The sequence below is a fragment of the Echinops telfairi genome, unplaced genomic scaffold, assembly GCF_000313985.2.
Source record: "Echinops telfairi isolate 266 unplaced genomic scaffold, ASM31398v2 ScPeMD7_1957;HRSCAF=2489, whole genome shotgun sequence".
NCBI lineage: Eukaryota > Metazoa > Chordata > Mammalia > Afrosoricida > Tenrecidae > Echinops > Echinops telfairi.
Genome location: NW_022105855.1, coordinates 75047 through 86818, shown reverse-complemented (window position 1 = coordinate 86818; position 11772 = coordinate 75047).

The following is an 11772-nucleotide window of genomic DNA, read 5'->3' as shown; positions in this document are numbered from 1 at the left end:
AAAAAAAAAAAAAAGATACACTGGGCAAATTCTTCCTTTTTGGTTTTCTAACTTTAGGTCGTTTCATTATATTTCTTTATCTTTTTTAGCTGTTCAATGAAATTTTCTGTTGAGCTCTTTTTCTTCATCTCATATTTGCCTTAAATAAGTTTTCAAACAAGTTTCAGAGTCTCTTCTGATAGCTACTGTGATCTTTTCTTTCTTTCCTGTCTTTTTAATGACCTTTTGTTTCTTCATGTATGACGTTATTGATGTCATCCCAAGCTCATCAGTCTTTTTGAGATGTCCTCACAATTCAGGTGGTATAAACTCCAGCTCATATTTTGAACCTTGTGAACTTGTTTTAATTTTCTCCAGCTTCAACCTGCGTTTACAGATGAGTAATTGTTGGTCAGAAGTTAGCCTCGGCCTAGTTTTGGCTGCTGAAATTTAACTTCTCTGCAGCCTATCTTCCCAAAATGTGGTTGATTTGATTCCTATATATTCCATCTGGCAAAGTCCACCTGTATAGTCACCGTTCGTGTCATTGAGAGAAGCTGTCTTCACTTCCCAAATCATTGGTCTTGTAAACGTGATCACGGAATCTCCAGTTTCATTCTATCATGGGGGCTGTGCTTTCAGTGACCCTTCCTCCCTCTTTGTTCCCAGCTCTTGCATTCCAATTGCAGTAATTATCAGTGCAGCCTGATGGCGTGTTGGATCAATTTCAAACTGGAGAAGTTTGTAGAACTCTGCAATTGCTGCATCACTGGCATTAGTGGTTGGTACCTAAATTTGACTACTAGTTGTATTGACTAGATTTCCCTCTATAAGTATAGATATTATACTACCACAGACAGCATTGTACTTCAGGACAGATCTTGAATGTCCTTTCTGACAGTGAATACAATGCCATTGCTCTTGAACTTCTCACTCCTGGCATAGTAAACAATTTGGTCGCTTCATTCAAAGTTTTCTACTCCCATGAAGAGCTGCAGTCTTGTAAACACTCAGGAACAGTTCTACCCAATCCGAGAACATTACTATAAGTCAGAATCAACTCAATGGCAGTGAGTTTCCATTGTATACCTGGGATACCAATCTTATGTGTTCCATTTCATTTTATCGCTTCTAATATTCCTAGGTTCATACTTTAGACATTCCACGTTCCAATCATTAATTGATATTTGCACCTGTTCTTCTCTTCAGCAAATGAAGGTACCAAAAAGGTTCCTCCATCCCTGTCATGCTGGTTGACTCTACTTTGAGAAGGAAGCTCTTCCTGGGTTGGATTTTGATTACCTTTTGATTTGAGGGGCTCATCTTTCAGCAGTATGTCTGATTCGGTTCCGCTGCGATTCATAAGGTTGTGTAAGACAAATTCACCCCTTTTACGCCAGTTTGCCCTACTGTTGTGGATTGTGTGTTACTCTGATGCTGAAAGCTGTGTTACCCATATCTCAGATACCAGCACAGCCACCCAAGGTGAACAGGTTTCAGCAGAGCATCCCCATCAAGAACAAACTATGAAGAAGGAATAGGCTGTCAGTTTCAGTGAGATTGGGCACCTCTAGGTGGACCTTAACCTCTAACTTTTTGGTTAGGACCTTGGCACACTAACTTGTTGTGCCATTCCAAGATGCCTCCCAAGAGCTCTACTTAAATTTTTGCACTCATTTTGCCAGCACTCACCCTCCTCAAATCTTCATCCCTAGCCAATCTGACTACTTCGACTTCTGTGTTCAGCCCGGTTGACTAGGGAAACAAATCCAGAGACACTCACAGATGTGTAAGAAAGAGCTTTCTATCAAGGAGTAATTGGATATCAAGAAAGCATCCCAGCCCGGTCTAGATCAAGTCCATACGTCCAATTCTAGTTCATGTATCTCTTTGGACTCACCCAGCTGCATGCAATGATGGAGAATGCAAGAAGATCACACGCCAATGGGTGCAGAGTCTTGTGGAGCCGCTGGTGGTGGAAGCATCACAAGGCTCTGGCGGGTCTCAGCTGCATGGCTCACCAACAGGAAGGCAAAGGAGAGAGAGAGAGACTCGCACAGGACTCAGCAAGTCTCTGCCTGGCTTGTCAACCAGAAGACCAAGGCAGAGAGAGAGAGAAAGACAAAGAGAGAGGGGGGAAGATCTCAGAATCCTCAAGAGAAGGCCATGCCCACAAGGAAGCATCATCAGGCTGTGACCTGATTGACAAACTAGACTCCACCCCTTCACCCTTATTAGCAAACTGACACGAGATTATGTAACTACCACAACTTCCTTAAATATACCCTATGGCTTCATGTCTCTGCTTCTGCCCTTAACGCCAAAGACACCCTTCCCTTCCTCTGCTATCTCCTTTAATTTTCAAAACCTTATTCGTGTGTCACCTCTTATAGGAAATCTGCCCCCATCTGTCTAGACAATCCCTCCTTTGTACCATTTTCATATCTTGCACATAAGATGTGTATTTATAACACATCTTCTATTTATAACACGTTTCTATTAATGTATTTATAGCTCTGTAGAACTAGTCTCTGCTTGCTTTTTCAGCCACACTCACTCATGAGCTCCTTAAGGGAGAAATGGTGCCTTCATACCTCTATATCCTCAGTGCTAAGACCAAGCCAAACTCATGGCCATTGAGTTAACTCTGACTCATAGCAACCCTTTAGGACAGAGCAGAACTGCCCCCTGTGGGTTCCCAAAGCTATAAATCTTTAGGGGAGCAGAAAGCTTCATCTTTTTCCTAACAGAGGAGCTGTCAGGTTCAATCTGCTGACCTTGCAGCATGAAGCCCAACTACTAACCCACTAGGCCTCCTTCTCCCCTGTGCCAGGGCTTAGTTACTTAACTAAGCTTAGTTAACTCAGCACAAGCTTAGTAAAGTAATAAAGCAATTATGCTTAGCAATCATTCTTCTTGTTTTTTGTTTTGTTTTATTTTTTGTTTTTTACAAGAGATCATGGCTGTTTATTAACCCCTTCTGTTCTGGATGAACACAAAAGAGCCAGCTGAAGCCATTGGGGAGACAACTCTTGCCAGGTGGCCTCAGAGTACTCTCCGGACAACTGATGGGACCATGTATCCTCTTCCTTACATGGAAGACTCCAGATTTCAGGTCACAAAGAGTGATACTTCCCTGGACATCACAAGCTCGTCAGTACTTGGGGAGGTGGGCTCCTGGGACCCACGGTAGGGAGAGGTGACCACAGGAGCAAGGGGCAGGACACATTGAGCAGTGTCCTGTCCTCCTCACGCACTACACAAACCCTGGGAAGAGCTGTGCAGGATGGATCTTGGGGTGGGGACCTCCCCAAGCCAGAGACCTTTAGTCATCCAGTCACCCATTGTAGCTTCAGTCACTGCACCTGACAGGGCTGGGTTGGCAGTGTTGGCTGAGGAAGCTCTTCACCTCCCCCAGGGGTCTCAGCCTCTTAAGCCTTTTCTGCACATCTTGTCCCCAACTCAAGTCTGGACGACCATCCCCCAAGGCTGAGGGGCTCGGGCTACTGGCAGCAGACATCAGGACCAGCTTCTCAGTAGTGCAGGTGGCCCCAGAGACCGCTGGGGAGTCAAGGAGGACAATACCAGAGTCCAGCTGCTTCACCCCTCAAGAGGAGAAAGTAAGAGAACTCTGTTTGTCTCATTTTCCAGTCTGCTTCTAGCACATTCCTGTCGGGCCAGGCCACTGCTCTGAGGGGCAGGATCCAGCGGGCATCCCAAGCACCAGCTCTGCTCATCCGAAGAGAGTGTTTTCAAAGCCCGCAGGTCTGATCCTCCCCACCAAACCCCGCCGAAGACCCAGGCATAGAGGACACTGTTCTGGAAGTCACTGCCTGTTTTGGCAATAATTCTTATTTTTACACACCAGGGTGCTTTATTGAGCTTGCTGAGAGATGGAGATACATGCGCAAACGGCTGTGGACAGGAGCGGCAGCAGGCAGGCCAGGGGTCACGTCGTCCAGCAGGGCAGGGCCGGAGGGTCCAGGAGACAGCGTGGTGCAGGGACGAGTGGCCTTGCTGGCCCATCATCTGTGACAGGGCTTGGAAGCTCATCACTTTGCCTGTGACGACAAGAATGACGAAGATGAGGATTCCCAGGAGGCCAAGGACTGTAGAGAAGATGTTCAGGTACTTGGCAGTGGACGCGTGGCTCTGGGCCCCAATCAAGTTGCCCACCATCTTCCCATCCCTAGACTTCACGGAGTAGGCATTGGCCACGAAGCCCAGGCAGCAGCAGTGGAGGAAAAGCGCGTTGAAGAGGGACCAGATGACGTGGTCAGGCACGTGGGGTTCACCCTGGATGTTGATCAGGGTGACTGCATGAGGGCAGCGTGGTATGGGGCCCACAGCCCACCCATCTTGAGCTCCTCTTGAGCCATCTCCTGGGCGTGAGGACACAGAGAATGGGAGAGGCCTCGGCAATCATTCTTAGAAACAGAAGCCGACCTCAACCTATTCCGTCAGATTAATTCCCTGAATTCGCAGTGGGTAACCATATACGGTGTGTCTCTAAGTGGAACGAACAATTAACACGCTTGCTGCTAACCAAACGATTGGAAATTCCATCCCCCCCAGAGGCTCCTCAAAAGGACAGCCTGGTGATCTCACTCTGAAAGAAGCAGCCATGGAAGAGCACCCTCCAGAGCAGTTTCACTCCGCTGACATCCACGGGACGACCCTGTGTTGGAGGCAGCAACTAGCGTTTAATCGTTTCTTAGAATAGCCCAGTTATGTTTGTGACTAGGACAGAAGGCCACAGCCAATTTCTTTATATGTTGCCTCCAATTCCTTTCTGAGGAAAATTGTACAGGCTCAGAAATGCATAGATGTACATATGCTATTTCGGCATTTTCTTCCCATATATTGAAATGTGCCCTCGGTACACATGGACATGTATATCTTGAGCAAAGTAATAACTTACCTCTTTCTCTACAAAACCCATCCGAATTTTTTGGTAGCAGCAGTGAAATGACCTGATAAATAATATGGTAATAATAAAAAAGAGCTCAAACTTTATATAATATCTGCTTTTCTAAACTCATACACACACATACACATCTCAAAATGGTTTACTTTTATAAATGCATGTTTAAGTTATAACAAACCTCTCCTAAACAAGCCTCTGTTCTTGGAGGCTGAGCTAGAAGCATGGAGTCAAAGCTTTGCCAAAGAGTCCCACGACATAGAGCTAGTAGTGCCGCAGGTCCAACACTGAGTGAGCGCTATCCCTGGATCCTGTCTCCATAGTCACCAATAGAGACCAATAACAGAAAGTCAGAGGGCCTTCTCTGAGTTGACCTGCACAGGGGCCTGGTGCCATGGTACTCTCTGAAGGCTACTGTGAGTTTGTTATGACTGATAGAACTCCAATTGTGTTGATGAAAGAGGAGTTCAGAGTTAGAATTCATTAAAAGTATATTAAGAGCCCAAAGATAGAAAAACAAATTAAATATCTGTCCCTAGAAAGCTGGTAAAACAAAATTGGATTTATAGTAGAGTGCAAAATTGATCCCAATTCTGCTCCCTATAATCATAATACACACCCATGGCCTTACCACAGTCACAAGGTGGTGAGCTATACTTTCTCAATTCTTGACCATGGGCTTAGCAATATAAATTGCCTTGGCCAATGATATGTTAGCTGATGGGAAGGGAGCTAATGCTGGAGATGAGCCTAAATGGTTAGCCTTCTCGTTGTCATGAAAATCACAGCCTGGCGATCTGTTACCCCCACTCTGTGGACCAAATCTCAGCAGCTCTGCAGACCTGAAATCTGAAACAGAGCCTCTCCAAGTTAACCCACCGATGGGAGAGAGTGAGATAAATACTCACTGTTAATTGCCACTCGTGTTTTGTGATTGCTTGTTATCCAGCAAAAGTTGGCTGATAAATAATTCATGCATATAATGGAATATCCTCTAGCTATTAAATAAGGTGGAGTTCCTAGGTGGTGCAAATGATTTACCCGATTGGCTACTAACCAAAAGGTTGGAGGTTTGAATCCCCCCAGAGGCACCCTCAAAAATAGACCTAATGATCAGTCTGGAAAATAAACCATTGAAAACTTCATTGAGCACAATATTTACGCTATTTTTTTCTACCAATGTCACATGCAGGACCATTATGAATCCAAATCAACTCCATAGCAACCGCTCTTGGCTCTGGTTGAATAAGGTAACTCTTGATGAATTGATACTGCAGGGCCTCTATGATACATTGTTCGGTGAAAAAAATCTCAAGATGAAGAGCAGTGTGTGTAAGATGCTATCATTTGTGGAGGAGAAAAATCATTCATGTTTATATGTTTGTTTAAATAATCCCACAAGGTCTTCAGAAGTGTGCTGGACTGAGCTGCCTAGCGAAACAAAGCCAACAACACTCACATAGGGATAAAAAGAATTTTATCTCAAGAAGTAATTGTATATCGAGAAGATATGATAGCCAGTCCAACTCAAGCCCATAGCCTTGATGACAGACAGAGCCCTCTTCAGCCTCACATAGCTGCAGGTTGGTGCCATAGAACAATGAAGTCCAGTCTTTGATGACTGATACCTGATCCTATTGACACCTTGTGATCACACAAGTTGGTATGCTTCTTCAATGTGAGCTTTGTGGCTTCTCAGCTAGATGGCTGCTTATTTATCTTCAAGTCTTTAAGATCCTAGACACTATATCTTTTATAGCTGGGCACCATTAGCTTTCTTCACCACATTTGCTTATCCAGTGATTCTCAACCTTCCTAATGCTGTGATCCTTTCATACAGTTCCTCATGGTGTGGTGACCCCCCAACCATAAAATTATTTTCGTGGCTACTTCATAACTGTCATTTTGCTACTGTTATGAATCGGGTGACCCTGTGAAAGGGTCATTCAATCCCCAAAGGGGTCCCTACACACAGGTTGAGAGCCACTGGCTTATGAACCCATTGCAAAAAAATCATAAAATTGTGAATAAAGTGGAGTGTGGAGTAGAGACTCAAAATCCATCTGTAGGCAATTGGACATCCGCTTACAGAAGGGTTGCGGGGAGGAGACGAGCCAGTCAGGGTACAGTATAGCACCGATGAAACACAACTTTCCTCTAGTTCTTTAATGCCTCCTCCCCACGCCCCCGCTATCATGACCCCAATTCTACCTTACAAATCTGGCTAAACCAGAGCATGTACACAGGTCCAGATAAGAGCTAGAAACACAAGGAATCCAGGACAGATAAGCCCCTCAGGACCAATATGGAAAGTAGCCATACAAGGAGGAGAAGAGGAAGGCGCGGGAAGAAAGGGGGAACCTATCACAATGATCACATAGCCACCTCCCAGAGCAATGGACAACAGAAAAGTGGGTAAAGGGGGACAACGGTCAGCGTAAGACATGGAATGAAATAAATAATTTATAAATTATCAAGGATTCATGAGGGAGGGGGGAAATGGGGAGGTGATACCAGGGGCTCAAGTAGAAAGAAATGTTTTGAAAATGATGATGGCAACAAATGTGCAAATGTGCTTGACACACTGGATGGATGTATGGATTGTGATAAGAGTTGTATGAGCCCCCAGTAAAATGATTTATTAAATTTCAAAAAAGAAAGATGAAGTCAGGCACAGGAAGGTCACGGGTCAGTGAGTGCAGAGTCAAATGAATCCACGTTTGGTGGGAGCATGAAAGGGCTCCAGCGACAACCTGGGCTGGTGGCCCACAGGGAGCAGCCCCTGGAATCAGACACAGAATCCAAGCCAGCAGGGAGGTGGAAGGGGCAGAGAGAGAAGGACTCACTATCTCTCTTATAAAAAGGGCACACCCTCAAGGAGGTACCACCAGACTGTGACCACCACTACACTTGGACACAGGTTCAAGTTTATATAAAATCTAACGACCAGAAGAAGGATACATACATGTTGCTACCTTCTGAAGAAAAGTTGGTGACAGAGGGGAAGAGGTGAGAGTGACCAAGTATTTCGATATTTAACAAGCAGTACTACTGAACTAGCGCACACCAGTTGACTATCCACTGGGTAGACACAGTCCGGAAAGAGCTCGGCTCCCTCTTTCCCAGCTTTCAGTGTGTTCTATACAGAATCTGAAGTGAGTCTGAGGCTTACTGTGAGTGGGATTTAGTTGAGACAAGTAAGGAAAACCAAAGAAGAATGAATGCCTTTGATTTACGGTCTTAGTGAAAAAGATAAATACACATGGACAGCTAGAAAAATGAACACATCGGTATTGACATGACTGTCACCAGAATGACCCCTAGAAGCCAGGATGGGGAAACATTGGCTCACATACTTTGGGCATGTCATCAGGAGAGACCAGGCCCTAGAGAGGGCATCACACTTCTTGGGAAAGTAGAAGGTCAGAGAAAAGTGGGAGAAACATTAATAAAATGGACTGACACCGTGGCTAAAACAATGGCCTCAAACATAGGAATGATTGTGAAGATGGGGTAGAGCTGGGTAGTGTTCATTCTGTTACAAATATATTATACATTGACATTATGAGTCACAACTGATTTGGTGACACCTGACGTAACATAATGGAAGCCTGGTGATGGAATGATTATGCATTGGGCTGCCATTGTTAAGGGTAGCAGCTGTTCTCCTGTGAACAGTCAGTCTCAGAAACTTGCAAGAGCAGCTCCGTCCTGGGTGAGTCGGCATCCACCCGGTGCTAGTGAGTTTTTGTTTTTAACAGCAACATGCAACCAGAATGGGAAAATGTGTGAAGAAAAAAACACCATGAAATGTGATAGAATGGTTTTGTCATACATGTATTTAAAAACCCACATTCGTTATCCACCAGCAATGCCATTCTTAAACTTGACCTCATTGTAATCTAAAATATGTAGACCATGACTTCACTAATTAGAATGAAGAAAACATAAAAATAGGAGGCAGCTAGACCTCTTAGGTGGATGGAAACCTTGTAATACAAAAGATTTTCTCCAAAGAAAATGTGGGAAGAAGTGTATATTTTTTCCTAATTTCACATGGTCCAAGAAACACTGTAAGAATAAGTGCATGTTGTCATGGAAACTAGATGTCATCATTAGCATCATCAACATTCACCAAATGCTTATTAGTTTCTGTTCTAAGCTGCTTCCTACTTACACCAGAAAAAGAAAATATGATGTTGGCTATGAAGGAAATTCTAAATCAAAGGACTTTTGGATAATACACACATAGTAGAGAAGGAAATTGCCTTTTATCATTCATCACTGCTAAGTGCTGGGGATACAAAGATTAATAACTCAGTTCCTATCCACAAGGAGTTCACCTGGAATGGGGGATAGATCCACAAATGAATGATTATTAGATAATATAGAAATGCAGAGATAGCAATGTACACAGAGCATTATGCATAATCCCAAAGCAATCAAATGCTGACACTAGAAGATGCACATGCTTACTCAAGAAAAAACAATCTTTTGTAAATCTTATTTCTTATCTCATTATTTATCCCTGAACATAATATTTTCAACTTCAAAATACACAGGAGAGAAGATTCGCTATGCCCTCTCTCTAACTATCTCTCACTGTTCCTAGTTTTAGCCTTAATCAGTGAGATCCCACAGTTCAAATGCAGCTAGAGCACTTGAAAAAAAAAACAGACTGGAATTGTGTTTTCTACAAGCTGTTAAGTCAAAGGATGCATGAATAATTTAGACACCATCAACTGCCAATAATCTTGTGTTCCAAAACACTAGATCAAAAAAGCCAAGGATACAGGCCCATGGGATACATAATATAGTGCCCAGGAGAGTGATTAATCTTTATTTCCTCTATGTTGTCAGCAATCCCTGATGCAGGCTGCTTACTGCGTGTCCGGATCTCCAACGCTCCTGAATCCCCCTTTGGAGCCTCACTTGTTGCTAACACTCCACTTGCTCCTTTTTCATGATTCTTCATAGCATGGTCCCCAATGTCCTCATCTATGAAAGACTATGATTTATGATTTGCCTGCCAGGTGAACCAGATTTCTCTCCTGACAAACACCTGTCCTTCCAAAAAAGAGGAGTTCTACTATTCCCATAAGAAGGTAGGACTCTAACAAATCTAGACCAGGGCATGTACACTGGTACAGATAAGAGCTCTCAACACACAGAATCCAGGACACCTCATGATCACACCTGCTGGAGTGCTTCTTCCATGTGAACTTTGTTGCTTCCCTGCTAGATGGTTGCTTGTTTAGCTACAAGCCTTTAAGACCCCAGAAACTATATAATTTAATAGCCAGGCACCATCAGCTTTCTTCGCATTTGCTTATGCACTCATTTTGTCTTCAGCAATCATGTCAGCAATGGATCACACAATGCCACATTATTAGAACAAAATATTCTTATACTGAGGTGAGATTTAAGTGAAGGCCCAAAGTCCATCTGCTTCCTTGATGCATTTGTGTGTGTATATAGACATACATGAGCAAATACACACATGTTTTTTTCTTCTTTCCTCCGACCCCACTGTTATATTTACCCATCATTCATCTCTCAGTTATTCCTCGCAGATACAATTTGATTGGTCAAACACAAACAAAAAAGTTACACCCTCCTCACCATCAATTTTAGAACACTTACTATTCCCCAGTCCCTGTCACTGTTGGCTCACTGCTCACCACCCCCACCCCCCACCCCCGCCACACACACACATACTCTTCCCCTCTCATGCCCTCCAGGAACTGCCAGTCCAGTTGCTGTCTCCATAAGATTAGCAGAGAATATTAAAGTAATGTATGCAAGTATGATTGTGTTACAAAGAGTATGTGTAGGTATTTAATGGGCATATGTCAGGAGAGTCTAATTTAGACTGGGGAAGGAGAGAAGACTTTGCTGGAGTTAAGAATACATCATTCCAAACTTAGAAATAGAGCAAGAGGATAATTGCTCTATCGTTTTATATCATATGAGGACTTTTTTTCTTTTCTTTTTATTAAATACTTTTACTGGGGGCTCTTACCTCTCTTATCACAAACCCTACATTCATCCCGTGTGTCAAGCATATTTGCACATATGCTGCCATCATCATCATTTTCAAAGCATTCTCTTCACACTTGAGCCCTGATATCAGCTCCCAGTTTCTTCCCCCTCCTTCCCCCACCCACCTTACCTCACAAACCTTTGGTAAGTTATAGATTATTATTTTCATACCTTGCATTGGAAAACATATTTTTAATAAGGCTGATTGACTTTCTGAGTCTCTCATAAATTTTCAGGGTGTTTTTAATCCTCAACTAAGTAGAATGTGTTGCTCACTGCCTCCATCAGCACCTGCCTCCTTTGCCAGGAGACCAGAAGGCCTGGATGGCTCAGCTACCACTGTTGAACATTGTGATCAAAGTTTCTACAGAAACATTCTGATCAATAGGGGGAAATGCAGGCTACAACTTCAAATTCTCATGAAATCCAAACTTTCTGAAGACATTGAAACTAGATAACGTCCAGACATTATTGCCCTAGGATAATCTATAAGCCTTAAATTGAAAATACCCCCTGAAGAGTTCTTGAAACCAAGGAACAGTTCAGGTCATCTAATAAAAAATGTCTGTACTGAGTATTGTGCCCTTTCAAGATCTAGCTATACAAAATCAAACTGACAACAAGGCCAAAAATTAGGTAGGAAACGAGGAGTTTACTTCATGGGGGAGGATCAGTTCAGACAGAAAGGGCAAGACTGGTTCCATAATTTGGAGAATATAGTCAATGCCACTGAATGATACGTGTCAGAATTGTTGAAATGGCATGCTCTGCTGAGTGTGTTCTCAACGGTAGACGTTGTAGGTTGTGTTGTTGTCACTAGGTGTCAT